The sequence below is a fragment of the Magnolia sinica genome, chromosome 18, assembly GCF_029962835.1.
Source record: "Magnolia sinica isolate HGM2019 chromosome 18, MsV1, whole genome shotgun sequence".
Taxonomy (NCBI): Eukaryota; Viridiplantae; Streptophyta; class Magnoliopsida; order Magnoliales; family Magnoliaceae; genus Magnolia; species Magnolia sinica.
In genome coordinates this window covers 32,915,831-32,920,553 of record NC_080590.1, presented here as the reverse complement: position 1 = coordinate 32,920,553, position 4,723 = coordinate 32,915,831, and the positions used below count along the sequence as shown (strand labels likewise).

General features: G+C 40.1%; 1 non-coding gene across 1 annotated transcript; it reads right to left on the bottom strand.

Annotated features, from left to right (window-relative positions):
• Positions 1-624: 624 nt before the first annotated feature.
• Positions 625-731, bottom strand: LOC131234182 (small nucleolar RNA R71). Its single transcript, XR_009165590.1, has one exon. It is a non-coding gene; the product is annotated as a small nucleolar RNA R71 (small nucleolar RNA).
• Between the last annotated feature and the right edge of the window lie 3,992 nt (positions 732-4,723).

Below are 4,723 nucleotides of genomic sequence, written 5' to 3'. Positions count from 1 at the left end.
TTTCTCTTTTTAGGTTTAGGTTAGAATCTGGGATTGAAGGCTGAGAGTGTTTCATGCCTAAGGGGGTCCATGACAACACTCAACGTCTCTTGAGTGAAGGAAGATTGGTTGAGGGGTTAACTATCTATCGCAGGATTAGACACCACTCGAGATCCCCAGAGTTAATTAAGGTTATAGGTACAATTCAACTGGCCAATCAACCAGAGGGACAACCTCAACCTCAGGTTGGGGAAGTCCAGGATGAGAATGAGATGCATCAAGCACCCCCGCCTCGTACTTTATGAGATTATTTACAACCGGCAGGGGTGAGCACGCCCTCATACATGGTCTTTTCAGAAAATACGAGACACATGGATATCAAGCCAGGGGTGATCCAACTCCTTTTAAAATTTTATGGGCTTGAATCTGAAAATCTATATTTACACCTGAAGGAGTTTGATGAGATCATAGCCACTCTATACTTTCCTAATGTGTCAGACGACACGGTTAGGTTGAAACTCTTTCCTTTTTCTTTGAAAGAAAAGCTAAGATATGGTTACATTCACTACGTCCTCGATCTATTGGTAGATGGAATGACATGACAAGGGAGTTCATAAAGAAATTTTTTCATACCGTAAGACGAACACCCTTAGAAAGTCGATCATGAACTTCGCCCAAAAGGAAGATGAAACATTCTTCTAATGTTGGGAGTGGTTCAAGGATCTTGTCAGTTCATGCCCATAACACGGTTTTGAAACGTAGCGCATCATGAAATTTTTCTATGATGGACTGACATCCCCCATGTGCCAATTAGTCGAGACAATGTGAAATGGAGAATTTATGAATAAAAGTGTCAATGAGGTGTGGGACTATTTTGATAAGCTTGCTGAAAACACACAATCATGGGACATCTCCCCAAAACTAAGCACAATATCTAGGCCGACTCAATCCAAAGAAAGGGGTGGAATGTATCTCCTGAAAGAGGACAATGATATCAGTGTTAAAGTGACTAATCTTACCAAGAAACTCGAGGTCATGAAATTAAAGAAGGATAAGGCTAAGGAAACTATTTATGGTAATTGTGCTTGTAACATTCGCACAACTAAAAATTGTCCAACAATACTTGTCTTTTAAGAGGTGTTAAATGAGCAATCTAATGCCGTGGACAATTACCAAAGACCTTTCAATGGACCTACCTCCAATACATTCAATCCTAGTTGGAGAAATCATCCAAACTTTAATTGGAGGAATGGACAAACTGCTACCTCTCAAGGTTTCTTCAACCAAATTCCAAATCAAGAGAAACCTCAAGAAGACCCGGTTCTAAAGCATCTTCAAAAGCAAGAGCTTTTCAATCAGGGTATGCTACAAGCCTTTCAAGACCTCATAAAGGCCATACAAGGACTTGAGACTAAAAGTATGATTGGGAATAAGAGGAGCCTCCTAGCTCAACCTCTTCCTAATTTAAAACCACAATATGAAGTTAGCGACTCAAGCTCTTCAAATTAGATGGAGTAAGTTAAATCTATCACCACTCTTACTAGTGAGAAGACCATTGACAAGACCATTCCAGTTAGGTCTGAAAAGCCTAAGGACCTGGAAGAGGACAACAATAATAGATCTAGCCATGTCCCACAAGAACTAGAACCGGAACTTCAAGGCAAGCTAGTTGCTCCATTTCTCCAACGGTTGGTTGCACCAAAACCTCTCTCTAACTCTTAGAACATTCTACAAGTGTTGAAACAAGTGAAGGTCAATATTCCTCTACTAGATGCAGTTAAACAAATATCTTTATATGCCAAATTTCTGAAAGACTTATGTACGACCAAAAGATGGCAAAATATTCAAAAGAAAATCTTTTTAACTGAAAAAGTGAGTGTCATCCTAAAGTAAGATATGCCAAAAAAATTTAAAGATCCCGATAGCCTGACCATCGCTTGTGTAATTGAGAATTACCGTATTGAGCACACACTTCTTGATTTAGGAGCAACCGTAAATCTGCTTCCTTACTCGGTCTACAAACAGTTAGGTACCCACCCTAACCACATTACAACTTGTTGATCGCTCAGTTCATGTACCGAGGGGGATAATTGAGGATATGTTGGTTTAGGTTGACAGAATCTACTACCTTGTAGATTTTATCATCCTGGATACAGAACCCATCAGTAACATAAGCACTTAAATTCCTGTCATTCTTGGTCGTCCATTCCTTGCCACTTTAAATGCAATCATTAATTGCAGGAATGAAGTCATGAGTATGTCTTTTGAGAATATGACATTGGAGCTAAATATCTTTTTCAACACAGGTAGACGATTAGAGGATGATGACGATTCCATGACATTACCATGATTGACTTTTTCATGGAAGATAGAACACCTTTGACCTTATCCTCTAACCATCTAGAGATGTGCTTAGCCCACTCCCATAATTTTGATGATGACATGATTAGGGAGATGGTTATCATGCTTGATACTGTGCCGGTACTTGAAGTTAACCAGTGAAGGCCACAATTTGAAGAGTTGCCCCAAACTGATGAAGTGTCTCTACCGTCTAACCTCAAGGCACCGAAGCTTGACCTAAAACCTTTACCCGCTGGTTTGAAATGTGTTTATTTAGGTCAAGATGAGATATATCCGGTGGTGATTTCTTCCCACCTTAAACAAGAACAGGAGAGTATGCTCATATCTACTCTCATTGAGCATAAGGGAGCCCTTGGATGGATGATTACGGACCTCAAGGGAGTTGAACCTTCGATTTGTACTCACCGCATTTATCTCGAGGATAATGCGAAGACCTCTCGGCAATCATAACGTAGACTAAATCCAAACATGAAAGAAGTGGTTAAGGCCGAAGTTCATATACCCTATATCCGATAGTCAATGGGTGAGTCCAACTCAGGTGGTTCCTAAGAAGTCTGGAATCACCATCGTAGCCAATGCCAATAATGAACTCGTGCCAACTAGAGTTACCACTGGTTGGAGAATGTGCATTGACTACAGGAAGTTGAATACCGTCACGAGAAAGGACCACTTCCCTTTGCCCTTCATTGATCAAATCTTGGAAAGGCTGGCTGGTCACTCGTACTATTGTTTCCTTGAAGGATATTTGGGCTACAACCAAATAAAGATAACCCTTGAAGATTAGAAAAAGACCACGTTTACATGTCCCTACGACACCTTTGCTTACTGAAAGATGTCATTCGGACTGTGTAATGCCCCTGTTACTTTTCAGCGATGCATGATGATTATTTTTTCTAACATGGTGGGGCAATATCTAGAGGTCTTTGTGAAGAAAAGAATTTGGTATTCAATTGGAAGAAGTGTCATTTCATGGTTCGTAAGGGAATTGTCCTTGGACATATCATCTCGTTTAAAGGAATCGAGGTAAAAAAATTAATCTTATCTCTAACCTACCTCCACCTAAGAACATACGAGACATGCGATCCTTCTTAGGACATGCCGGATTTTACAGAAGATTTATAAAGGATTTTAGTCTCCTCTCTCGTCCTTTATGTAATCTACTTCAAAAGGATGCACCATACGAGTAGACTGAGCAATGCCAGGAAGCTTTCACTAAGCTTAAGGGCATGTTAACCACTTCACCTATCATGCAGTCACCGGCCCAATTGGAGCCTTCCTTTTGAACTTATGTGCGACACGTTTGATTATGCTTTTGGGGCGGTTTTAGGCCAGAGAAAAGAAAAGAAGCTCTATGTTATTCATTACACAAGTAGAACTCTAAATCCTGCCCAAGTGAACTACTTGACTACAGAAAATGAACTCTTAGTCGTAGTGTTCGCTTTGGACAAATTTAGGTCCTACTTGATCAGATCCAAAATCGTCGTTTACACAGATCATGCGACACTCAAGTATCTTCTTTCTAAGAACGATGCTAAGCCCCGCCTGATTAGATGGATCCTCCTACTCCAAGAATTTGATTTGGAAATAAAAGATAAAAAAAGAGTAGAGAACATAGTGACAGACCATCTTTCCCGCCTTGATCTCCCTAATTCCCTTGAGACGACACATATCAATGATATGTACCCTGATGAACAATTGTTCAAAGTCTCTCATTCACCTTGGTTTGTTGATATTGTTAATTATCTTACCACGGGTTTCCCACTGACACATTGGACTGCGCAAGATAAGAAGAAAATTTTCACTGAGGTGCGTAAATTCTTCTGGGATGATCCATATTTGTTTAAATATTGCCCATACCAAATCTTAAGGAGATATGTGCCAGATGATGAACATCAAAGTGTCATCTCCTTCTGTCACTCTCAGGCCTGTGGTGGTCACTTTTCTACTAAAAAGACCATGGCTAAGATTCTGGTTTTTACTGGCCCACTATGTTTAAGGACACTCATGAGTTTTACAAGGCTTGTGAGCGTTGTTAGAAGTTGGGATCATTGTCTCGTCGAAATATGATGCCCCTGAACCTCATTCTTATTATAGAAGCATTTGATTGTTGGGGCATCGATTTCATGGGACCATTCCTCTAATCTTTTGGTCATTTATATATTTTGCTCGTCATAGACTATGTCACTAAATGGGTCGAAGCGATTCCATGCTGGAACAATGACCATCAAACGGTCATTAAATTCTTAAAAGAGAACATCTTTTCTCAGTTTAGAACGCCTCGAACCATCATTAGTGACGGGGGCTCACATTTTTGTAATAGGTCATTCATAAATCTAATGAATAAATATGACATCTCTCATAAGGTGAGCACTCCATACCACCC